The 27,202-nt window shown below is 43.4% G+C and overlaps 1 protein-coding gene across 1 annotated transcript in view; it reads left to right on the top strand.

Annotated features, from left to right (window-relative positions):
* The window catches only part of CFAP61 (cilia and flagella associated protein 61), a 253,462-nt gene that overhangs the window by 124,543 nt on the left and 101,717 nt on the right, over window positions 1–27,202 (top strand). The window lies entirely within an intron of this gene.

The raw sequence follows: 27,202 nt of genomic DNA, 5'->3' as shown, positions 1-27,202 counted from the left end.
TTCTTGTTTAGCTATATTTCCGGTCCTTCTGGAATTGGGACCAGGGCGGGGAAGGACAGTTGGGAAAGCAGGCATGTGTCAGAGGGTGGCTCCTGCCCCATGGGCTGGGCGGCTCTTCTCATGCACGTGCTTGGAGCTTCTTTAGAGATTCCTGTGCCTCAACCTCCCACCTGCATCCCGTAATGCAGGCAATGCACCCTCCAACTCTGCGGCCGGAGTCTGATTTGCCCCTGCAGGCGGCCCTACGGGAAGGACCTCCGATAAAAGCCCAGGCTGTCTGGTCAGCGGATGCGCCCAGCACGGCCACCTTCCCTCCGGCCTCCCAGCAGCTGGCCGGCTCATCAGTTTCGTCAATATGGGTGGGAACCACATGCCACTGTGCTGTGTCCACTAATTGTGGGAACTCACTCCAGGGTCTCTGAGGCTCCCAAACCCTCGTCTTGTGACTTGAAGGACGAGACACCCCCCCCACCACCCCTCCTCCTAGGGGTGGAGTGGCATGCGACCCACAGCACATCAACAGTTCTCATAGAGGAAATTTCCAGAAAAATCCTCTTCTCTCCATTCTTCCAACGCTTTTGTATCTTCATTGTGAATGAGGGGTTTAAAAGTCACTTAACCAGTGTTTGCCCACCTGCTTTCCCATTTTCACGAGAGCAGCTCCTGGTGGAATGCAGCATCCTTTGTCTTCCTGCTTCACATGTCCTTGGTGACATCAGCTTCCCCAGGCTGAGCAGCTGCTGGGCTGAGGCGCCGGGACACAGTGTAGGGATGCCAGATCCCGAGAGCCACCACTGCTGCTTGTAGCCAGTTCCCTAATGTTTTTGACAAACTTTTATCATTATAAACAATGCCACCATGTCCATCCTTATTTTTATTGAGTACATTCATCATGAGTTCATTTCAGTAAATTCCTAGAAACAGTTCTGCTAGGTCAAAGGAAAAGCTACTATCTCTTTAATCAAAAGGGATAACGTTGTAGAATTTGAAAATGAAAGCTTGTGATTCCCAACTTTGAAAGATGATTTCTCCTTGCAGTGTGTTTGTGTTATCTAAGTAAACCGCCAGCATGAGGAACCCTCTCTTTTATTGTGAGATGTAGATTTTTTTTAATTCATTTTTTTTCTTTTCCATTATGGTTTGTCCCAGGATATTGAATATAGTTCCCTGTGCTATACAATAGGACCTTGTTGTTTATCTGTTCTATATAAAATACTTTGCATCTGCCAATCCCAAACTCCCAATCCATCCCTTCCCCACCCCCTCCCTCTTGGCAACCACAAGTCTATTCTCTATGCCTGTGAGTCTGTTTCTGTGTCTTAGATACGTTCAGTTGTGTCATATTTTAGATTCCATATATAACTGATATCATATGGTATTTGTCTTTCTCTTTCTGAGTTACTTCACTTAGTATGATAATCTCTAGGTCCATCCATGTTGCTGCAAATGGCATTATTCCATTCTTTTTTATGGCTGAGTAGTATTCCATTGTATATACATATACTACAGTGAGATGTAGATTTTTAAGCAGATAATCAGGTGTGCAAATGGCCAACAGCCTTTCATTTCCCCGTTTTCCTTTAACTCAGCTGAATCTCTGCTTGGAGCCTCCATTCCACCTGATGGGAGGACAAGGAATCTCCATTGATTCCAGGCACATTTAGCCATTTACCATTTAAATGGAGTCCATTCAGGAGTGTTCCCTCCTCACAGGCATTCGCTCATTTTCAGAGCTTCAGCCTGTCTTCAGCCGTCCCTCATTTTGGTATCCAGGCTCCCAGCCGGCCCTCAGGGCTCGCAGTGGGGTCCCCTCTTCGGGTCAGGACTCAGGTTCCGGAGCATGCGCGCCCTCTCTCTCCCTCCCTCCCTCCCGCACCATCCGGGCTTCAGAAAGCTCCTGGCCGGCCTCATCCTCTCTTGCCCTGACTCCACCCTTAACCAGCTCCACCTTCTCGGGAGAGGCAGCCGGGTGTCCCCATGAGGCACAGGCCTCTCTACCCTCCGTGTTCTCCAGAACCCCCTTGGGGATCCTGCCTTCTCCTTCTGCTTTGCGGCCTTAACTGAGGGAAGGAGAGGGTGGGCTGCATTTACCTCTCTCTCTCTCCCTCCGACTGGCCTCCTCATCTGGTCTTGGGACAACAGACTCTGCCATCACCACGTGTTCTTCTGAAATCTGTTGTTTGAAGCATCAACTCTGATTTTTTGGGACTCAAAAGTCAGGCTCTCATGAGGCCGAAAAGCCTCTCAACCTGCTCTCTGCGTCGAAATGAAGAAGCGCGTGTGTACGACGGCTGGCGTCTCCTGGCTGCTGCCTGAGGGTCAGGAGGGGCTGGGGACTTGGCAGCAATGAATTGCATCTGTTAATATAAAACAGTAGTTGACTATGATGATGACAGTGATGTACACAGGGACGGCAGACGCAGCAGGCTGCTGGCGGGGCCGGCCCACTCCTTCTAGCCCCTGGAGCAGTTACACAAGCATAACCCCTTCGTTCCGACGTGATTTTATGTCAATAGATGCCTGTACTAGAAAGGGCATAAGTCTAACTTTTAGGTCTTTTTGTGAAAGTTTTTAGATGGTACATCTTGTTAATAAATTCTAGTGGAAACAATGTGGGATATGCTTTCTTGAAAGATGTGAAAGACTAGGAAAAACACCAAACAGACCAAGAGCCTAGGGAGGTTTTACGTTCAAATTGAGCACAGGTGCATTAAAAGTCTTCCACATTTTAGTAATTTTCATAAAGCTGTCTGAGTTTATTTATCATTATTTACACAGTCACTGAATCTGAAGGGAAAATGGCATTTGTGTTCATCGGAGGCAAAGGATTAAATGAGCCTTGGAAACTGAAGTGCCGGGTATCTGGGGGCGTGGCCTTTCTGCCCATTCTGGCCGCATGGCTGGGGAGCTGCTGTGCCCTCCCCGACGATGTGCCCTCCCCAGTGCTCTGCCCACCCCCATGGTGTGCCCTCCGCCACCGTGTGCCCTCCCCCATCGTGTGCCCTCCCCCGTGGTGTGTTCTCCCCCATCGTGTGCCCTCCCCCATGTGCCCTCCCCTGTCAGAGAAGCAGCTTGAAGGCCTCAGACCTCAGGCTGCTGCTCTTGTCTGGGGTTGAACCTCTTTCAGGAAGAATAAAAACCTTTACCCCGTATGTTGCCTCAAGACCATTAAGCTTAGTCAAGATTACTGATGTCATGATCTCCATAGTAACCAACTTAATAAGCAAGAAGAAAACAAAAAGCATGACTTAAAAACGGGGGAGAAAAAAAGAGAATAAATAAGGTGTGGAAGAAGCGTGGGAGCCAGAAAGGATTTTATGGCTGCTTCTTCGCGATATCAAACATGTTTCAGCCACCGTGCAGCCGGCTCCCGCCCTCCAGGGCTGGGGACCTGTGGTGATAACCAAGAATTACACACTATACCCTGGCTCCTGCCTTGGCGATCTTCGATCATGTCCTAGCTTTTGTTTGTTTTGTTTTTTTAAAAATATAATTCAATGCATTGAAATGATCACCACGGTAGTTGTTATAATCGAGGGTTTTATGGTAGTTTATGTATTTAACCAAAAGGAGCCGTGCTTCCAGGGAATCAGGCTCAGGCAGCACTTTCTGGTCACCATAGTGAAGCTCTGCTGGCCAAAAGCACCCTGATTTCACCTCAGTATGGTGCCTCCGTGAAACCAGAGGTGATTGCTGATTTTAAAAAGTGAGCCGGGTATTATTATCTTTCACAAGTTACAGTTTGTTAGCAGGTCACAGAGATGGTCCCACGGAATTATGTACAATTGACAACTATTTTAATTTGTTACTAGACGGCCTCCCTCCCCACCCCCTGGGTCTTGGGTCACTCTGGGTTGGTAGGACCGAGGCTACAGACAGACACACAGACAGATACATATGCCGGTGATCTGATTCACCCCAAAGAGGGGAGCAAGTGCCAGAGGCGGAAGGAGTTTGGATGGCTGGGCTCACTTCTGCCCCCGCCCTTGGCTCTCCCTCCCCTTTGACTTCTCAGGTGGAGGCGCCTGACTTACCCCTTGTGGGGTTGTCCCCGCCATCTCCCCTCTCGCTGTGTCCTGCTCCCTGAGAGCTGTCTGCTCTGGGGGATGCTGCTTGGAGCCCGAGAACCCTTGACTCCACTCAGGGCAGCCACGCTGAGACCTGGGTTCCCCTGAGCACCAGGAGGGATGACCTGGCTTCTCCTTCCCAGCTGGCCTGCCCTCTGGGGACTCACCCCCACCGGAGGGCAGATGGGGGATGCATCCCGCCAAGCCCAGATTCCAAAAGAATCTCCAGGCCCTGAGTAATCAAATGCATTTGTGTGTGTGTGTGTGTGTGTGCGCGCGTGCGTGTGTGTGTTATTTAACTATGGGTTTATTTCAACTTTCTAGAAATATGCATGCATAGGACAAAAACAGGAAATGTATAGAAACAAAACTAGTTGTGTTTAGTGCTTGCGTTGGAGAATTAAAGTTTTTTTCTGAATATTATTGACTTTACAAAATAAAACATAACAAAGCACTGTGTAATTGAATGAGACTATTCAATTAGTCTCATTATATTTCTCTTCAAAATAAAAAAAATATGCTAAAAGTAAGAACAACCAAGTAAAGTCAAGAGAAATGTCAGTAATAGTTAACATTTGTCATGTGTTATGTGTGAAAGGCACTCTTCTATATTCCTTATAAGAATTAGTACATTTAATCCCAACAACCACCCATGGTCTAGAAACTCTCCTTACTGATAAAGCACATAGTTAGGTTTCAAACCCAAGTCTTCTCAAATGCTGCTTATGAACCAACCTCCCTCTCTCTCATTCTCATTCTCTCTCTCTCTCTCTCTCTCTCTCTCTCACACACACACACACACACCCCACAATCACCATCCCTAGAGAAGTGCCCGAATTCCAAGCATGTCTACACCTAGTCAACTCCGAGAGCGCAGTGGGTGACCACAGCCTGATTCTGAGTTCTGTTCTTCACCAGCCTCCCCTGTCCAGGTCCTCTCCACTTGGAGCCTGAGCCCACTTCTCTACCCATGGCATCACTCGTCCCGGTGTTGTGTTCTTTGTCCCGACTCTGATGCACACCACATTGTGGACCCACCTTTCCCAGAGTCACCCCTGCCCCTGCGTGGACAGGACCCAATGCCCCAGGTCCTGTCTGAACCTCGGGCCCGGGTCCGTCCTGCATGGATGGTTGGGAAGCTTGGAGATGGACAGTTAATTTATGTCATTTGTTCCATCAGTGTTTATTGTGTGCTGACCATGTGGAGGGCCTGTTCTGGGCACTGGGGCTTCAGCAGTAAGAAAGTGGACAAATCCCTGCTGCCCTGGTGCCTGTGTCCAGCGGGGAGGTAGACAAGGGACAGATGGAAAAGGATGCTCTGTGCCAGGTGGGGCAAGAAGAAAACCCAGGCAGGGCTGGAGGGTGACTCCGGTGAGGGTCATTTAAGCAGAGGCCTGAACTGATGGGGCAGAGGGGTGGTGTGAGGGCCAGGAAGGTTTCTCTTCTTTCTTTACACCCACAGAATGCAGCCTGGCCCTGAGCCCTATGGACACACGCCCAACGATGCAGCACTGATGCTTTGACTCCTAATTCATGGTTATTTTAAAAGAATTTAGTTCCAGAAATCCATCAGATGCAGTGGAAACATTTCAAATTATGTTCCCCCTGTTCCTTTTCAATCTTCCATAGCTTGCTCAAAGCAGAACTAGAGCTATGTGGGATTGTAATTCCCCTTGAAATGATTATTTCTATTTTTAAAAGGAACAGGGGAAACCCATGGACTCAGATAAGAGTTTAGAATTTCACATGGCCAACTGTTTGGAAAAGGTTAAATATTTTACCTGGATGGCAGTTGGCCTCCCACGAATTCCTAGGAGGGCGTTGTATCTGGGTATGAAAATTGACAAAGTAACTGCTATTTTGAAGGCTCTATTTAACAGATGTGCAGAGTATAGAAATCTATGTATTATTAAATAATTCTTTATAATATGCTCAAGAATAAGCAATTGGTAAGCTTGTTTACATTCTCACCATCTGGGGGCATTCTGTCACCCATCTGTTTCATGTAATTATGTAATTATCAATATAAGGAAAGAATAGGTGATATAATTAACAAAAAAAACTGATCCTCGCTGCAGAGTAAAAATGACATGCATCTGTTGAATTGCTTTTTGTTTCTCTTTCTTCATTGTTAACTGTTTTTTTTCGTTTCACAGTTGCATTCAGGCTGTCACCTTGTGTCACACCCTCAGGAGAGCTGTTTTTGTCATGCTGCACGCTCTTGCTGTGTCTCTGTCTCTGTCTCTCTGTCTCTCTGTCCGTCACACACACACACACACGTACACATGCACACACGTGTGCAGAGGCAGAGTGATTAATCAAGAACTAGAGGCACCAAGGCCACTTTGAAAGAAAAGAGCAAGGCCTTCTTGGTCTTTCATCCATCCTCAGCCCCTGAGAGAGCCCTGAGAATCATTTCCAGAACATGCCATATAACAGCTAGAACTCTAGGAAGTATTTAAATTAATTAGTGACAGATGGAAGGACAGGGCGAGTGTGTGGTGCTTTCACAGGATACTGGATAGGAACACTGCTTGAGAAGAATCCCCCACTTGGTGCTTTTGTCTGAACGTCAAGGCTTAAGCAATACATGTTACATCATAATAGGACAACCGTCCCGGAGGTTGAGGTTCACGTCCACATAAGCTCACCGGAGTTAGTTGCTGGAGTGGCTCCTTTGTGCTGGAGAGACTCATGGGCGTGTATATGGAATTGGGCTGCTTCCACATGTGGCGCGCCTCGCCAGGTACTTAGGACAGCAGGGGACATCGAGTGGCGCCCCCCCGCCCCTCTGTCTGCCCAGGCTGGGCCCTGAAGTCCTCCATCAAAGGACGGATGGCTCTCCCTGGCAACCAAGGAAGCTGTCCTCCCAGACTCACTTGACAAAACCTGGGATTTCAATCCTAGAGCGCACAGAGAGGCAACCCCAGGAGCCACTGAGATGACAGTCAGCCCTGGGGATGAAGACGTTGAAATCCTGACATTGAAGTCCTTCCACAGATTCAGTGATGGGAGCGGGGCTCCCAAGAGGGCGTCCTGACTCTCCTGCCCCACCTGGTCCCCCTGCTACAGGGATGCCCTCCTCTGCCTCCTGTGCTGGGGCTGCGCCCGCAGGGGCGGGGGAGAGTGGATAGGAAAACCCGCCTGTCACGCAGGCCTGTAAACCTACACATCAGCTCTCACCAAGGAGTTAAGCTGGACTCACAAACTGAGCTAGAAATCTCTAGTTCAGTCATCTCTTGACTTCTGCCTAAAACTATTTAAAAAACAAAACAAAACAGTGCTGTTCACTAAAAACAGAGCTTCCTCTGTTTCCTCTTGATAAGTGATCCTTTTACGTGTCGACATGGTGTTATTTCAAGGATCCATCCTCCTCGGAGTATCCCGTGACAGAGCCTCGGTCCAGGCTGGGTCTGCTGGTCCGGGAGGCTTGTGTCAGGGCAGCCAGGGGCTCCCACCTTCACTGTTCCGTGTCTAGGAAGAAAACAAGTAACTCGTTCCCACCTTTGTCTCTCTTTGTTCCTTTGAATCCAACAGTATTCTTTGATGAGTCCTCCATAAAGCCAGTAACCATCGCCCAATCTATCTGTATTTTGAATTGTTATTTCCATGGATTTTCTTTTAAAGCCGTGGATACCCATAGAACAAGAAAAAAGGAAAAAATTACCGGGCACCCTGTGGGGAGAGGATTTTAAAGGACTAAGTAATGGGGACAAATGTGGCTCGATTACTCAAGGGAATTGGTTGGTTTTGACTTTATATTTACTTGTTTCCTTAATTCTAAGTTAAAATGATTTAATTGCAACCATAACTGACCAATCCATTAAGGATTTCAAAGGGAAGAATGCCATTTGAACCTTTCTTTTGTCATTTCTAGTTTTGAAAAGGTTTTAACATTGATTTCTTTTTCAGGAAACATTTCAGTTTATATTTTTGAGTATTTTTGTTAACAAAAGAGCATAGACTGGTTGTTTCTCAAGAGAAAATTATTATAGAAGAGTTATTTACATGCATATATCATGCTCAACTTAAAAATTTAAAAATCCCTGTATTCTATACCAAACCATATTGAACATCATTAAAGCTTAGACTAAATGGTTTTCATTTAACCCGCAAAAGTGGCATTAATTTTTCAAGTGGTTAACTGTTGCTTAAGACGCTATTGTGCCTGAGTGATAAATGTTTAATGATTTGGTAGTACATGCATGGCTTAAAATCCATTATTTATTGCACCTTCTCTTGCCTGGCAAAGGTGATGATTTTATAGCCCCAGCAGTCATGCAAACACATTTATACAAACCGACGGCGGATAATAAATTTCCTTACTGTAAATGTCAGTGGGTTTCATGTGTTGCTGCCATTACATCTTGTTTGGAAGCCGAACGCTACACAGTTATGGGAGCCGACAGATGGTGTCATTAACACGAACGCTGGGGCTGTTTACCGCTGACGTGCATGCGACAAATGAAAAGTTCTGGGCCTGTCTTTGCACTGAAGCGTGATGTCAGCCGTGCACAGGTGTAAAAGACAGAGCAATACGCTTGCCTCTGCCCTTCCGCCCCACCAAGAGCCATTTTAGTTGTTGTTGTTGTTGTTTTTATACTTTGTGTTTGAATACACAGCAGAGTGAGCAAAGGGGGACATTTTCCCCAGGTCTTCTGCTTGATTTGATACGTGGAGACTCAGACACCCTGCCAGAGACACCTGCCATCCCATGGGTGGTTCCCACAGGAGCGGCAAGCCAGCTCCCCTTTTAAGCCCTCCAGGCCTGGCCTGGCCTTTTGTGCTAATTAATTACAGCAGGATTGTTATTGCTGTGCGTGTGTGTGTGTGTGTGTGTATGTGTGTGTGTGTTGTAACTTCAGATATTTAAAATACTTACTATCTTACTATGATGGGAAAGTTTCCGTTGAGAGCGTGGAATTAGTGTCTCTCAAAAGTGCTGTCAAAATCATCAGGAATGGATTCAAAGAAAGAGGGGAAGGAGCGAAGTAGAAATCTTCTATACCGATGTCCTCTGTGCAATGAGCTCTTCTTTTCATAAGAAAAAGGAGCGGAACAAGGCTTTTGCTTTCCCTGATCTGATGTGAAATATCTGCGTGGCTGAATTTAGCCTCCGTGTTTTATTCACACGTGTCCCCACCTTTGTTCAGCTCTGGCCACTCCCGTTTATGGTGGCCAGCTTCCTTCCTGTTGTGGTTTCTGCTTCGCTGTCTACCAAGCTCTCTTTTAATTTCAATTTAAAAATAAGCTGGGTTTGTTTCTTTCCCCCCTGCACGTCCTTCCCTCGAACCAAGAGGCTGGCCCACAGATTCTGACCAAGGTCCTTTGAACTTTGTTTTCAGCCTTAGCGTTCTCCATAGGAATTTTCAGAAAGGCTTATTCTTTCACAAGAGTCGTTGTGTGTTGCTCACACAAAAGCCGAGTGCACCTTTCATTTAGGTGTGCAGAAATGGCAAGTTGTGTGCAAGAGAGTACAAACCGTTGTTTGTATCGAGGTGAAAGAGATGATGTGCTTAATTTCTTCAGAGCGGCTATGAGATACAGTTGGATGTCAACGGAAATACCGAGCCTGATTGAAAGACTAAAAGTGCGCGTGAAGGCACACCTTAGACGTGAACAGTGGAGCCCTGCTTACAGGACGTGCGAGTGTGTGTTGAAAATATCCAGGAGTGAAAATAAAGAAACTGCGGCGGGGAGACAGCCAGATTGAAAAGTTGTATCTATAGAATAGCACTCGCGTGGACAGTTCTCAGGAAAATGAGTTCTTTTTCCACTGCTGTCATTTTCCTGGCAAATGAACCCGAGGCCTAAATCAGCAGTGCAAATAGCCAGGGACCTGACCTGAGCAAACAGCTTGTTCCCGGGGGGAACAGAAAATTCCCATCATGCTCTGTGCCCAGAGATACCAGGGTCTCTCCTGACCCAGCTCCTCCCCTGCAGCCCCTCTGTGTCTGCCTCCTGTGTGGCCCACGCAGGACCACTCTGCCTTCTCAGGACATCATCTGAAAATGCACGTGTAGAGGCTAATTTGTTCTTCAGTGGGACGTGTCACCCTTCCAGACCATTGCATTGGCTTTTCCTCCCATCCAGAAGGCTGTTCTCTCCCTCGCCCACCTGGGAAGGATCCTTCTAAACCCAGCTCAGCCGTCATTTTCTCCAAGAAGACCTTCCTGACTTCCCTGCAGTCGTGAGTTCAGTGAACACTTGTTCTTTTAATCCACTCAGTCTTGGACTGGTTTGTTACACAGCCATAGCTTCCTGATACACTGCTCCATTTTATTTGTTTACATGTCTGTCTCCTGATTTAATGAGAATTCCTTAAAGACAGGAGCTGTGCCTCATTCTTACCTCAGTGTTGAGGCCAGTTCTTGGCACATGGGAGATGCTCAATAAGTATCTGTTGGGTTGAAATTGTTGAATTAAGGTCTGTGTTAAAGTTTTGATGGAAGAATAGCAGGCATCGGGATACTGGATGGATTATCCCTGTGCCCTCAGAATCACTCCATGTATCCAACTGCCTTCTCTACCAACAAGTCTGACTGACCTTGTTGCTAGAGTGTTGATTTCACACAAACAGTTTTTCCCAGAGTTGCTTCTCACGCTGAGGAAATGACTCTACGCCATAGAAACTCTTTGCTATATATTTTTAAGTTGCTTCTATGGGAATAAGGGTGGATTCCAGTCTACTTCTGGGATATTAAATGCAAAATATTTTTAAGCCTGTGGCTAAATATCAACTGTTCTTGCATTCTGATAAAGCACGTGTCCCAGATCTGGGATGGAAATTGAAGGATGGCCTGAAGTCCTCTTTCTTGAATCAAATAATGTTCAGACAGATGATACCTGACACATTTTCTGTAAACCTTCTTTTTTTTAGAAGGCGGAAACAATTAACAATACAACCTTTTTCACTTAACAAAAATCCTGAGAGAATAAACTTGTCACAGATCATTTCGTATATTTCTCTGATTCCTTACCTAATTGTTAAGACATTCAAATTCTATATTATAAACATACATATATGTATATTTTTAACATCTTTATTGGAGTATAATTGCTTTACAATGGTGTGTTAGTTTCTGCTGTATAACAAAGTGAATCAGCTATACATATACATATAACCCCATACCCCTCCCTCTTGCATCTCCCTCCCACCCTCCCTATGCCACACCCCTAGGTGGACACAAAGCACCAAGCTGATATCCCCGTGCTATGTGGCTGCTTCCCATTAGCTATCTGTTTTACATTTGGTAGTGTATATAACTCCATGCCACTCTCTCACTTCGTCCCAGCTTACCCTTCCCCCTCCCTGTGTCCTCAAGTCCATTCTCTATGTCTGCGTCTGATTCCTGTCCTGCCCCTAGGTTCTTCAGAACTATTTTTATTTTATTTTTTTTAGATTCCATATATATGTGTTAGCATATGGTATTTGTTTTTCTCTTTCTGACTTACTTCACTCTGTATGACAGACTCTAGGTCCATCCACTTCACTACAAATAACTCAATTTCGTTTCATTTTATGGCTGAGTAATATTTCATTGTATATATATGCCACATCTTCTTTATCCATTCATCTGTCCATGGACACTTAGGTTGCTTCCATGTCCTGGCTATTGTAAATAGAGCTGCAGTGAACATTGTGGTACATGACTCTTTTTGAATTATGGTTTTCTCAGGGTATCTGCCCAGTAGTGGGATTGCTGGGTCATATGGTAGTTCTCTTTTTAGTGTTTTAAGGAACCTCCATACTGTTCTCCATAGTGGCTGTATCAATTTACATTCCCACCAACAATGCAAGAGGGTTCCCTTTTCTCCACACCCTCTCCAGCATTTATTGTTTGTAGATTTTTTGATGATGGCCATTCTGACCGGTGTGAGGTGATACCTCATTGTAGTTTTGATTTGCATTTCTCTAATGATTAGTGATGTTGAGCATTCTTTCATGTGTTTGTTGGCAATCTCTATATGTTCTTTGGAGAAATGTCTATTTAGGTCTTCTGCCCATTTTTGGATAGGGTTGTTTGTTTTTTAGATATTGAGCTGCATGAGCTGCTTGTATATTTTGGAGATTAATCCTTTGTCAGTTGCTTCATTTGCAAATATTTTCTCCCATTCTGAGGGTTGTCTTTTCATCTTGTTTATGGTTTCCTTTGCTGTGCAAAAGCTTTTAAGTTTCATTAGGTCCCATTTGTTTATTTTTGTTTTTATTTCTGTTTCTCTAGGAGGTGGGTCAAAAAGGATCTTGCTGTGATTTATGTCATAGAGTGTTCCGCCTATGTTTTCCTCTAAGAGTTTGATAGTGTCTGGCGTTACATTTAGGTCTCTAATCCATTTTGAGTTTATTTTTGTGTATGGTGTTAGGAAATGTTCTAATTTCATTCTTTTACATGTAGCTGTCCAGTTTTCCCAGCACCACTTATTAAAGAGACTGTCTTTTCTCCATTGTATATCCTTGCCTCCTTTGTCATAGATTAGTTGACCATATGTGCGTGGGTGTATCTCTGGGCTTTCTATCCTGTTCCATTGATCTCTATTTCTGTTTTTGTGCCAGTACCATACTGTCTTGGTTACTGTAGCTTTGTAGTATAGTCTGAAGTCAGGGAGCCTGATTTCTCCAGCTCGGTTTTTCTTTCTCAAGATTGCTTTGGCTGTTCGGGGTCTTTTGTGTTTCCATACAAATTGTGAAATTTTTTGTTCTAGTTCTGTGAAAAATGCCAGTGGTAGTTTGATAGGGATTGCATTGAATCTGTAGATTGCTTTGGGTAGTATAGTCATTTTCACTATGTTGATTTTCCGATCCAAGAACATGGTATATCTCTCCATCTGTTTGTATCATCTTTAATTTCTTTCATCAGTGTCTTATAGTTTTCTGCATACAGGTCTTTTGTCTCCTTAGGTAGGTTTATTCCTAGGTATTTTATTCTTTTTGTTGCAATGGTAAATGGGAGTGTTTCCTTAATTGCTCTTTCAGATTTTTCATCATTAGTGAATGCAAGAGATTTCTGTGCATTAATTTTGTATCCTGCTACTTTACCAAATTCATTGATTAGCTCTAGTAGTTTTCTGGTAGCATCTTTAGGATTCTCTATGTATAGTATCATGTCATCTGCAAACAGTGACAGTTTTACTACTTCTTTTCTGATGTGGATTCCTTTTTTTTCTTTTTCTTCTCTGATTGCTGTGGCTAAAACTTCCAAAACTATGTTGAATAATAGTGGTGAGAGTGGGCAGCCTTGTCTTCTTCCTGATCTTAGTGGAAATGGTTTCAATTTTTCATCATTGATAAAGATGTTGGCTGTGGGTTTGTCATATATGGCCTTTATTATGTCGAGGTAAGTTTCCTCTATGCCTGCTTTCTGGAGTGTTTTTATCATAAATCAGTGTTGAATTTTGTCGAAAGCTTTTTCTGCATCTATTGAGATGATCATGTTTTTTCTCCTTCAATTTGTTAATATGGTTTACCACATTGATTGATTTGTGTATATTGAAGAATGCTTGCATTCCTGGGATAAACCCCACTTGATCATGGTGTATGATCCTTTTAATGTGCTGTTGGATTCTGTTTGCTAGAATTTTGTTGAGGATTTTTGCATCTATGTTCATCAGTGTTATTGGCCTGTAGTTTTCTTTTTTTATGACATCTTTTTCTGGTTTTGCTATCAGGGTGATGGTGGCCTCGTAGAATGAGTTTGGGAGTGTTCCCCCCTCTGCTATGTTTTGGAAGAGTTTGAGAAGGATAGGTGTTAGCTCTTCTCTAAATGTTTGATAGAATTCTCCTGTGAAGCCATCTGGTCCTGGGCTTTTGTTTGTTGGAAGATTTTTAATCCCAGTTTCAATTTCAGTGCTTGTGATTGGTCTGTTTATATTCTCTATTTCTTCCTGGTTCAGTCTCAGAAGGTTGTGCTTTTCTGAGAATTTGTCCATTTCTTCCAGGTTGTCCATTTTATTGGCATAGAGTTGCTTGTAGTAATCTCTCATGATCCTTTGTATTTCTGCAGTGTCAGTTGTTACTTCTCCTTTTTCATTACTAATTCTATTGATTTGAGTCTTCTCCCTTTTTCTCTTGATGAATCTGGCTAATGGTTTATCAACTTTGTTTATCTTCTCAAAGAACCAGCTTTTAGTTTTATTGATCTTTGCTATCGTTTCCTTCATTTCTTTTTCATTTATTTCTGATCTGATCTTTATGATTTCTTTCCTTCTGCTAACTTTGGGGGTTTTTTTTTTGTTCTTCTTTCTCCAATTGCTTTAGGTGTAAGGTTAGGTTGTTTATTTGAGATTTTTCTTGTTTCTTGAGGTAGGATTGTATTGCTATAAACTTCCCTCTTAGAACTGCTTTTGCTGCATCCCATAGGTTTTGGGTTGTTGTGTTTTCATTTTCATTTGTTTCTAGGTATTTTTTGATTTCCTCTTTGATTTCTTCAGTGATCTCTTGGTTATTTAGTAGTATATTGTTTAGCCTCCATGTGTTTAGAGATTTTTAGAGATTTTTTTAGAGATTTCTTTTTTTTTAGAGATTTTTTTTTCCTGTAATTGATATCCAGTCTCATATCATTGTGGTCAGAAAAGATACTTGATATGATTTCAATTTTCTTAAATTTACGAAGGCTTGATTTGTGAACGAAGATATGATCTATCCTGGAGAATCCTCCATGAGCACTTGAGAAGAAAGTGTATTCTGTTGTTTTTGAATGGAATGTCCTATAAAATCAATTAAATCCATCTTGTTTAATGTATCATTTAAAGCTTGTGTTTCATTATTTGTTTTCATTTTGGATGATCTGTCCATTGGTGAAAGTGGGGTGTTTAAGTCCCCTACTATTATTGCATTACTGTCGATTTCCCCTTTTCTGGCTGTTAGTATTTGCCTTATGTATTGAGGTGCTCCTATGTTGGGTGCATAAATATTTACAATTGTTATATCTTCTTCTTGGATTGATCCCTTGATCATTATGTAGTGTCCTTCTTTGTCTCTTGTAATAGTCTTTATTTTAAAGTCTAATTTGTCTGATATGAGAATTGCTACTGCATCTTTCTTTTGATTTCTATTTGCATGGAATATCTTTTTCCTTCCCCTCACTTTCAGTCTGTATGTGTCCCTAGGTCTGAAGTGGGTCTCATGTAGACAGCACATATATGGGTCTTGTTTTTGTATCCATTCAGCCAGTCTGTGTCTTTTGGTTGGAGCATTTAATCCATTCACATTTAAGGTAATTATTGAAATGTATGTTCCTATTACCATTTTCTTTATTGTTTTGGGTTTATTATTGTAGGTCTCTTCCTTGTCTTGTGTTTCCTGCCTAGAGAAGTTCCTTTAGCATTTGTTGTAAAGCTGGTTTGGTGGTGCTGAATTCTCTTAACTTTTGCTTGTCTGTAAAGGTTTTAATTTCTCTGTAGAATCTGAGTGAGATCCTTGCTGGGTAGAGTAATCTTGGTTGTAGGTTTTTCCCTTTCATCACTTTAAATATGTCCTGCCACACCCTTCTGGCTGGCAGAGTTTCTGCTGAAAGATCAGCTGTTAACCTTATGGGGATTCCCTTGTATGTTATTTGTTGCTTTTCCCTTGCTGCTTTTAATATTTTTTCTTTGTATTTAATTTTTGATAGTTTGATTAATATGTGTCTTGGTGTGTTTCTCCTTGGATTTATCCTGTATGGGACTCTGTGCCTCCTGGACTTGATTGACTATTTCCTTTCCCATGTTAGGGACGTTTTCAACTATAATCTCTTCAAATATTTTCTCAGTCCCTTTCTTTTTCTCTTCTTCTTCTGGGACCCCTATAATTCGAATATTGGTGCGTTTAATGTTGTCCCAGGGGTCTTTGAGACTGTCCTCAATTCTTTTCATTCTATTTTCTTTATTCTGGTCTGCAGTAGGTATTTCCACTATTTTATCTTCCAGGTCACTTATCCGTTCTTCTGCCTCAGTTATCCTGCTATTGGTTTCTTCTAGAGAATTTTTAATTTCATATATTGTGTTGTTCATTATTGTCTGTTTGCTCTGTAGTTCTTCTAGGTCCTTGTTAAACGTTTCTTGTACTTCCTCCATTCTATTTCCAAGATTTTGGATCATCTTTACTATCATTACTCTGAAGTCTTTTTCAGGTAGACTACCTATTTCCTCTTCATTTGTTAGGTCTGGTGGGTTTTTGCCTTGCTCCTTCATCTGCTGTGTATTTCTCTGTCTTCTCATTTTGCTTAACTTACTGTGTTTGGGGTCTCCTTTTCGCAGCTGCAGGTTCGTAGTTCCCGTTGTTTTTGGTGTCTGCCCCCAGTGGGTAAGGTTGTTTTGGTGGGTTGTGTAGGCTTCCTGGTGGAGGAGACTGGTGCCTGTGTTCTGGTGGATGAGACTGGATCTTGTCTTTCTGGTGGGCAGGACCACATCCGGTGTTGTGTTTTGGGGTGTCTGTGAACTTATTATGATTTTAGGCAGCCTCTCTGCTAATGGGTGGGGTTGTGTTCCTGTTTTGCTAGTTGTTTGGCATGGGGTGTCCAGCACTGTAGCTTGCTGTTCATTGAGTCGAGCTGGGTCTTAGTGTTGAGATGGAGATCTCTGGAAGAGCTCTCACCGGTTAATATTACATGGGGCCGGGTGGTCTCTGGTGGACCAATATCCTGAACTTGGCTCTCCCACCTCAGAGACTCAGGCCTCACACCCGGCCAGAGCACCAAGACCCTGTCAGCCACACGGCTCAGAAGAAAAGGGAGAAAAAAAAGAAAGAAAGAGAAAGAAAAAAGAAATAAAATAAATAAACTTATTAAAATAAAAAATAATTATTAAAATTAAAAAGTAATTTCAGGGCTTCCCTGGTGGCACAGTGGTTGAGAATCTGCCTGCCAATGCAGGGGACACGGGTTCGAGCCCTGGTCTGGGAAGATCCCACATGCCGCGGAGCAACTAGGCCCGTGAGCCACAGCTACTGAGCCTGAGCGTCTGGAGCCTGTGCTCCACAACAAGAGAGGCCGTGATAATGAGAGGCCCGCGCACCACGATGAAGAGTGGCCCCCACTTGCCGCAACTAGAGAAAGCCCTCACACAGAAACGAAGAGCCAACACAGCCATAAAAAAAAAAAAAAGAAAGTAATTTCAAAAAAGAAAGGAAAGAAGAGAGCAACCAAACCAATAAACAAATCCACCTATGATAACAAGTGCTAAAAACTATTCTAAAAAAAAAAACCAAAACAAAACACACAAAAAACCAGACAGACAGAACCCTAGGATAAATGATAAAAGCAAACCTATACAGACAAAATCACACAAAGAAGCATACATAGACACACTCACAAAAGAAGAAAAAGGTGGGCTTCCCTGGTGGCGCAGTGGTTTAGAATCTGCCTGCCAATGCAGGGGACATGGGTTCGAGCCCTGGTCTGGGAAGATCCCACATGCCGCGGAGCAACTAGGCCTGTGAGCCACAACTACTGAGCCTGCACGTCTGGAGCCTGTGCTCCTCAACAAGAGAGGCCGCGACAGTGAGAGGCCCGCACACCACGATGAAGAGTGGCCCCCACTTGCCTCAACTAGAGAAAGCCCACGCACAGAAACGAAGACCCAACACAGCCAGAAATAAATAAATAAAGTGTAAAATTAAAAAAAAAAAAAAGAAAAAGGAAAAAAAATATATATATATAAATAAAGGAAGAGAGCAACCCAATTAATAAACAAATCTACCAATGATAATAAGCTCTAAATACTAAACTGAGATAAACATAAAACCAGAAACAAATTATATGCAGAAAACAAACTCCAAGTCTACAGTTGCTCCCAAAGTCCACCTCCTCAAATTTTGGGATGATTCATTGTCGATTCAGGTATTCCACAGATGCAGGGTATATCAAGTTGATTGTGGAGATTTAACCCACTGCTCCTGAGGCTGCTGGGAGAGATTTCCCTTTCTCTTCTTTGTTCGCACAGCTCCTGGGGTTCAGCTCTGGATTTGGCCCCGCCTCTGGGTGTAGGTCACCCTCTGGTGTCTGTTCTTTGCCCAGACAGGAGGTGGTTAAAGGAGCAGCTGATTCGGGGGCTCTGGCTCACTCAGGCCTTGGGGGAGGGAGGGGTATGGAATGCGGAGCGAACCTGCGGTGGTAGAGGCCAATGTGACGTTGCAAAATTCTGAGGCGCGCCGTGTGTTCTCCCGGGGAAGATGTCCCTGGATCATGGGACCCTGGCAGTGGCGGGCTGCACGGGCTCCCAGGAGGGGAGGTGTGGATAGTGACCTGTGCTTGCACACAGGCTTCTTGGTGGCTGCAGCAGCAGCGTTAGCGTTTCATGCCCGTCTCTGGGGTCCGCACTGATAGCCGCGGCTCGTGCCCATCTCTGGAGCTCATTTAGGCAGTGCTCTGAATCCCCTCTCCTCGTGCACCCTGAAATAATGGTCTCTTGCCTCTTAGGCAGTTCCAGACTCTTTCCCAGACTGCCTTCTGGCTAGCTGTGGCACACTATCCCTCTTCAGTCTGTGTTCATGCCGCCCACCCCTCTCCCTGGGATCCGACCTCCGAAGCCTGAGCCTCAGCTCCCAGCCCCCGCCCGCCCCGGCGGGTGAGCAGACAAGCCTCTCGGGCTGGTGAGTGCTGGTCAGCACCGATCCTCTGTCAGAAGGTGATCTCCACGTCTTACTCCTCTGCCATTTTGAAGATCCCCCCCGCCATATATGCATTTTGTATTTAATATATACAGGACCATTTTTATCCTTGGATACCTGTAGGAAAATGCCATCATTTAGGAAGGGCATTATTTAACAGGAAGAATGCCTTTCATCGCTTTTGAATTTGAGTGTTTTCCAAACCTTTGAGGCCACACCTTCATTTCATTTCATTAAAAGTGGGTCCTTCATAGGGCTATAGAAGTTGAGAATGGTTAGGCAACTACATGCTAAGTCAATGAGCTTTTGAGAATGGTTAGGCAACTACATGCTAAGTCAATGAGCTTTTTTTAAGAGACACAGATATAACATAATAGTAATTTGTCATTGATTCTGCAAACCATTTCCCTGCCATGGATTTGCTTTCTCCCTGCCTTTTGCTGTCTGTTCACCCAGGGAGGTCATTTCTCCGGTTTTTGGCTGACTCTGTATTGACAGTGATACCTGGAGGTAGCCAAGTAGCTGAACCCTAACAGACAGGATTTGCTGGGTGTGATGCGGGGCACAGAGGACATTTCTAAACACTTGGCACCACTCCAGGTGGGAAGGGGAGGGATGTGGAGCCACTTGAGGTTATCCTGGCACCCGTGCTAGCATCCCCACATTGGGAATCAGTGAGTCATTGTGTCCCTGAAAAGCCAACAGTGGGTCTCCCTTGCCCATGCTCGAGTATTGCGTCAAATAACCATATTTTCAATGACTATATAACTACTTGTTCAGGCTGTTATCTAATTAAAAACAAGTGAATTTCATCACCTTTATCAAATCTAAGATGCCATTATTATTAGATGGACCCTTACTTTATGTACCATTAAGAAAAAAACATGGCCAATTAAACTGTGACACAATGTCTTAATAAGAGCCCTGAACAGAATATGAATCAGTCATATGTCTTATTGCTTTGAAATTTCTTTTATCTATTCAGAGAGGAGAGCCAATTTACGTACCCTTCAATTGCATTGTTTGCTGTGTGATGGGAAAAAAACTTTTGCATGTGTCTCGGTAACAAAATGTGACACAGCTTCGTCTGCTTGTAGGTATCTATCATCCCTGATTTGTTCCTGTAAAGCATTCGATTGTTTCATTGCAAGAAAATATGGAATTACAGCCATTCCCTCCAATGACTAATATTTGCTTCATTAATATCAAGTTTGCACCCTGCCGCTCGGTTTCTGGGCCTTCATGGGAACATAATAAGTGTTCATTTCGATGCCAAATCATGCTGTAATCTTTTTGAAGGCGTTGTCAGCAGCAGTTAAACTCAACACATGTTGTCCCATAATGCACATGACTCTCCGGAGATGATGACAGTGAACAGCCTTGACCAAGTCACCTGTGCCCAGGAAAGGACAACTGTGTCACTGCTGCTACCTGGCCAATCCCAACGGCTAAGGTGACATTGACCGTGAGGCTGATTTCAGGGATGCTAATGTGGAAAAAATGTGCATCCTAGAACTGACGAAATCCAGTAAAGTCACTCAACTTCTAAAACACCTTTTTCCCCCACATATAAATGTATAAGAATGGTTGCCAGTGATTGTCATGGGGTGGCAATAATTTGAACTTTTTTTTTTAAATTTATTTATTTTATTTATGGCTGTGCTGGGTCCTCGTCTCTGTGGGAGGGCTTTCTCCAGTTGTGGCACACGGGGACCACTCCTCATCCTGGTGCGCGGGCCTCTCACCATCGCGGCCTCTCCCGTTGTGGAGCACAGGCTCCAGACGCGCAGGCTCAGTAATTGTGGCTCACGGGCCCAGTCGCTCCGCGGCATGTGGGATCCTCCCAGACCAGGGCTCGAACCCATGTCCCCTGCATTGGCAGGCAGACTCCCAACCACTGCGCCACCAGGGAAGCCCCAATAATTTGAACTTTTAAAAACATTTGCAAAATAATGATAATAGCCAGGTTGGGAATATGGGTGTAGGAGGGATTGGGACAGATGGAGTTGATAAGAAAAATATAAGAAAAATGCAAGTTAAAGAAATTTACTCATTGAATTATAGAGGCTTAAGGAACAACAGCAAAGACCATGAATTGCCCCCAGTATCCATTCCTCCCTTTAGCCTTAGTAAAGAGATCTCAATTTTGTGCAAGGCAGCAATGCACCCAACTAAGAGAATATGTTTCCCAGCCTCCCTTGCATCTGGCATGACCATATGACTCAATTTTGGCCACTGAGCTGGAAGTAGAAGTAGTTGGAATGGGAATTCTGAGATGGCTGCTTAAAGGACGTGGCTCACTGGAAGGAAGGCCCTTTTTTCTTTCCTTCCTTCTCCTTCCTGCTCCCTGGAATAAGGACGTGGTATCTGGATCTCCGGCAGCCATCCTAGGCCATCCTTGAGGATGGAAGCCATGCACTAGGATGGGGAGTTAGGCAGGTAGAAGTCTGGCTCTGCCTCAGTAGCCCTGGATTATGTATTTCCAGATTTCTTTTGCATAAGTGAGAAATTATCTTCTATCCTGTTAAAGCTACTGTTTTCTGTTTAAGCTGCATTTTCTGTTGTATGCAGCCAAGCCCAACCCTAACTGAAACAGGACCCTCTTCTTTAGCTAGGGTTCAAGCTCCCACTGTTTGCCTGGGATAATGTGAAGAATGTAAAGGAACTAAAGGTATTATAATTCTTTAAAGAAATAAGAATTCTTCATGGGTAAGGTTACTAATAATTTTGCAGAGACCAAATTAGTACCTCATTCACTTCCCAAACTTTACTGTGTGCCTAGCTTGTGCCTGGTGCAATGGTGGGGATGCTGCAGGAACCCCAGCCCACCCTTTGGCCCACGTTGCATGGTTTTGAGTACACTTCTGCCCATGATAGGAGAGCAAGCCTATCACCTCACCTATCACCTTTGACAATGACTCAAAGGGTCCTTGAGTCATTGTCACTCTCAGCAGATGCCAGAGACAGAACAGTGTGCATTTTCCCCACGTGCTGGAGCTGCAAGAAGAGTTAGGAGCTCCCCATACCCTAACAAAGAGGAAGGTTAAGGGAATCCTTCAGAAAACGAGGCTCAAAACCATAGCGTTGTCTTGACTGCCTCCTCATGCTCTGCTAGGACAGAGGTGATGGCGTTCCTATCGTAGTTTTGAGCCCTTTTAATGATTTTAGCAGAAAGGTTTTTCAAAATTGCATTTTGTGTCTGTGGAAGAGATGCCCGACTTATTGGTTCTTGTTTACATGTCTGTATCTCCCTACTCTTTATGTATTTGGTAGATATTGCAATACTTTGCCCCCAAGAGGTCAATTTGTTTACTTTGAACTCTGAAACTGACACTGATATTTATAGCGCTGTCAACCTGTCATTATTTGTTTTGATCAAATTGGGGAAAGGGGAGCTTCTCAAAAAGAAGAGAGAGAATGGAAAAGTGTAAGGAGAAAAAATTACATTTATAAAGCAAAAATAGGCTTATTAAGAATTTCAGAAATTCTATTTCTAAGGGCTTTGAATCTCTCCATCTTCCATTTTCTCGCCTGGACAGAGCTCCCTTTGAAGTCTTTGGAAGCTTTCTAGAAGAAAAAATATATACACATGGGTGTGGAGCTGAAAATGGAGCTCCTTGTTTCGCCCTTTTAAAACGTGTTTTTCGAAGATTTGCCTTTCATATTGCAGATGCAGGAGAGGATGTGCAATTTTACCTTGTGTAACATCTTTGCCCGAAAAGCTCCAAGTATTTGTAGACGTTTTTTAATGAATAGTTCCCATGTTTGCCTGCTGAGGAAGGCAGAGGTTTGTGTAATTTCCTTCCATTTTACACCTGAGGAAACTGATGTTTAAGGAAAAGAGGCTCAGAATTTCAACCAGTAGCAGAGTTAAGAAAACAGTCCCTTGTTTGGACTGGGCTAATGATGCCCAGTCCAATGATCCTGGAGGTTGAATGTGACCCCCAAACGAAAGGGTATCATTAGAAAAAATTCACCATAGACGCTGTCATGTCCCATTTTAGTATGAATTGGGTTTATTATGTAGGATCATTTGTAGTTATTTTGACTGCTTTCTAGTTTAATGGCCTATTCGTAATTTTAGCAACTTCTGATTTTGGATCTATTATTGAAACCGAGTTTTAATACTGCTTTTGTTGTCATTCTAACTCATTCTAAGTGCATGAGAAAAACTAAACCAGATATGGAAACACAGAACTCAGGTCTGTGTGTATCAGATAAAATTATACTTTGACTAATGTTTCTTTTTGTACACACAGAACAGTTAACAAACATGCATAAAACTCAAAACTGTGTCTTTTAAGGTCTCTTGATAAATGTACGTGAATCACAGCATAAACTCACCTGAGCATGTACGTCAGTATCATTTTTACTAAAAAGATCAAATTTAATCATAAGTACTTCTCATTATATCTAAATCATTTGTCTGTCATGTAAGCCACTGGAAAAGCACCAACAGAAATAACCTGAATCAGTAGAAATTACGTCAACACCCTTTAAGAAGGGCTCACGGAACGCAAAGTCAGCATATCTATCTGTCCTTTCATCATTTACCACATGTCCAAAAATGTGTGGCAGGAATTGTTCAGATAAAACAAAACTAAACTAAAACTAAACGAATGCCTCAAAAAAACAAAGACATAGCCCCTGACCTCAGAAAGCAAACAGTCTAGGTGGAGGGCTGCAGACAAACCAGATGAATTAATAAAGGGACCAAACTGCTCAATGACTCTCTCACATGCACAAGGTGTTCTAATTCAGAAGCTCATAGGAAATTACAGATAAATAGCTTAAAATTTAAACATGTGCTCGTTTCTGTTCCCTATTTTCTCATCTCAACAACCCCCTCACCTGACCTTTATCGTCACTTCCCTCTGAACCATCCACATTCCCTCCCCTCCCCACACCTCAAGCCTGGCTCTAGAATTTCCAAATAGGGAGTCCCATTTTATCATTCTTTCTTCTTCCATCTCAGGAATGGAACTTAAGGCTTGTGTTTTAAACTTATTATGAGAGCCATAATCAATTTTAAGGAACATTTCTTTCAGCCTTGAAAGGTCAGCTTATACATGATATATGGCCTATTCCTTCCTGCTGGGGTACCTGTTGATCTATTTAAACTCATCCGTTTGTCTAAAAATACTAACTTAGTGTCATTAGGAGAATAGAAGCATAAATGTCTCCAAAGAACATGGAGGTAAGAATCTGATTTCTCACCCGTATTATCACTGGTATGGTATGTAGTTAAATAGCTTACAGAGACTCCTCTGTTTCATCTTTGACAATTTACTATTACAAGGCACATTTAATTTCTGTCTATAAAATATGAGTCAGTAGATACGGCTTTTATTTTTAGTTTGCTGTTAAGGAAATAAAAAACAAAAACAAACATCTAAAACAGGATCTCTAGTGCACGGGACATTTTTGGTAGATGTTCAGACCAAGAAAAGGAAAAGCTGGCTTGGCTCAGAGGGTCTTCCATACCTGTTTTTCTTTACTGGGAAAACCTGTAGTTTGAAGGAACATAAAGGAAGGACATATTCTGCTTTCTTCCAAAAATGCCTCGAGCTTCCGGCTTATGGGCAAAACAAACCCTTTGAAAGCAGAAGAAGCCGTCTTCATTTGCAGTTGTCACTGAAAGATATTTCCAGGCTGGAAAGAATTTCTTTTCAAGGTATTTAAAAACCATCTATCTTAACAAAAGAAAAATGTGGCTTTTTCAGGTCACTTCTTCATACCCAATGATGAATATGTTTTTAATTAAAGCCTGGGCACCAAATTGGGTTTCGTGAGAACCATTGTGATGTCTGATCACTCTCCTGAGACACCCACCACCATTGGTACTGACGCTAACTCTTGACACCCGAGGCCACTTTGTGTATTCAGAGGTTAGAAAGGTGATTTCTGAGGCCTGGCAGCTGTTGGTGTTAAAGCTATTGTGTGGGAAACAAAAGCCATTCTGTTCTGTTCCCCGGGTGCCTTTGTATCATTGATTCAGGAACTGTTTCATAAATGGGGTATAATTCTTTACCAGGGGATTTCATTACTGCCCATGTTTCAGTGTTAGTATATGCTTCCGGACAGCAGAGGGGAATGTCTGAACATACCTCCTATGGAAGGAATCTTGGGTTCTGACCTCTGTGAAGATGCTTGCATCTTAAGTCTCTTAATTAGACTTGTGACTACATGCCTTCATACCACCATTTATGCTTCCTATCTTCCTCACTCTAAACCACCAGACCCAATCTGCTGCTACCAGGCTTGTCTTGCAAATTAATGGGAACACAGTACACACTGGCACCTGGATGTACCAGTGTTAACTAGTTTTCTCGCAGAATACCTCACTGGCCTGTGCTGGGAAATTTTCATAGGGCGGATCAGAGTGACATTTATTTGAAGAACAGATACTCTTTCACCCAGATGATATATTCACTATTGTCATTTAGAAGGTCTATCAGTTTAGGAAGTTTTTAGTTGCATGTAAAAGAATCAAACTGACCCAAAGAATCAAGGAAACACAGTGGGTTGCAGTCTTTCTCCCCAGCTCTTCCTCCCTTCCTGTGTTGTGCCCTTGCTGTGTGACTTTGAGATTCCTCCCACTACAGGGGAGTCTGCTTCCCCACCTCATGGGTGTTGGGCTCCACCGTGTGACTTGCTTTGGCCAGGCTGAAGAAGTATTTCTTATTTTCACTTACCTTCTTGCACTTCTGCATTGCCATGAGAAGAACAGACCTAGTTCTCCCTCATTAAAAAAGATAGGAGAGATGTGAGGCTAAGCTGAAATCTGCAGAGTGGAGCCAAAGCCAGCTGAATCCCGCTGACATCAGCCTTCTTCCAGCTGACTCAGAGTTACATGGGTGAGAATAGATGGCAATTTTTTAAGCCAATGCACTTTGGGGTGGTTTGTTATGCAGCACTGATAGCTGACTGATATTTATTTCTCATGTAACTGAAGAGTCCAAAGGTAGCATGGGCTTCAGGTAGGATTTGAAAGGAATTCCTGTTCTATTTCTTTGTGATTCTCTTGGGGCTTCATCCCAGAATGGTTTCCCTCTTGGTGGCATGATGACTGTACTATTTCAGGCTTCACAATCTACACCTCGTACCATCTGGAAGGCAAGAGGCTTTTCTTCTTAAACCATCACACGAAAGTCCTGGGCTTCACTCTGATTAGGCCAGCATAGGTCACGTGTCTATCCTGGGCCAATTGTTGAGCAAGGAGGGTGGGATTATGCAACTTGGTTTATGTCAACCAGAGCCCCCTCTTAAAGATGGGAGTGGGTTCAATCTTTTCCAAAATCCCCGGTGTGTCTCATTAGAGGTGGGAGTGGGGGTGGAACAGATGCTGAGAGGCACCAGCAATGTTAATTATAGAGAGAGTCTAAAACCTCCGAACTTTGTTTTGAATTTCTATTAATACTTTATTTGGCTCAAGACATTTTTTTACCTCCATGTTGCTGGGCTAGCTCGAGCTAGAGAGAGGGGATCTATCCTCTAGATCACATATGTTGCCAGGTAAATTGCAAAGCATGTGACCCCACCCATGCTGCCTTAGGCACTGGAAGGTAGGTGGGAGCCCAGCTTTCCATAGGACTTTACCATTAGCCTGCTGGACTTCCAGCTCCTGGTATCTCAGGATTTTAAGAAAATTAAAAATAGGTTTGGTCTACTAGAATTTGAAGGTCTCTGACCTAGAGGGTGAGTTAATGCTAATGTAACGAGAACTTGAACGAGTGGGACACATTGGTGTGGATGTCATTCCACTGACTCCTGTCCTCCATTGCTTCTGATGAGAAGTCAGCTGTAAACCCTGTTATTGTCCAGACACACAGGAAGCATCAAATAAAAATGTGTGTTGAATTTATGAATTAAAAAAGAGAATCAAGGTCTTCTGACCCAATCCAACATTCTTTTAAGAGTACCCCAACTTCCCTGGCAGTCCAGTGGTTAAGAGTCCATGCTTCCAATGCAGGGGGCATGGGTTCAATCCCTGGTTGGGAAACTCAGATCCCACATGCTGTGCATTGTGGGCAAAAAACAAACAAACAAACAAACAGACCCCACCACCTCTTTGTAAAACCTTCCTTTGTACATTTCATGCTCCCACTGAAGCCTCTGCAGGAAAGTAACCAAACAAATCAATCCAGGTAATTTTTTCAAACATGGACATTAAAATGATCACCTGTTACTTTCTGTGCTTCTAAGAGTCCTCCCTGACCCTAAGTTATTTGAAAGACTGAACAATCCTTATCATCCAATATGCTTTTGTCATTCAACACAGTTGTCATTCTATAAATATTACTGAACACCTACTGTGCTCCAGGTGTTGTGTGAGGGATGCAGAACTGAATGAGAGTTAATACCTTCCATCAGGCACCCAGCTACTGTAATCTAATTGTTCAAACCTTGGACAGAAGGAAAGATTGGGACCTTTGATGAAACTACAGATTCTCAAGGAGCAACTTGCCTGTCTTCTTGGGGAATTATTTACCTTATCATCTCTAGTCATAGATGGCCTGGGTTCTATATGAAACATCTGTCAACAATAAGA

This window comes from Eschrichtius robustus, chromosome 16 (genome assembly GCF_028021215.1).
Source record: "Eschrichtius robustus isolate mEscRob2 chromosome 16, mEscRob2.pri, whole genome shotgun sequence".
NCBI classification, from domain to species: domain Eukaryota; kingdom Metazoa; phylum Chordata; class Mammalia; order Artiodactyla; family Eschrichtiidae; genus Eschrichtius; species Eschrichtius robustus.
This window is presented reverse-complemented; position numbering and strand designations above follow the sequence as displayed.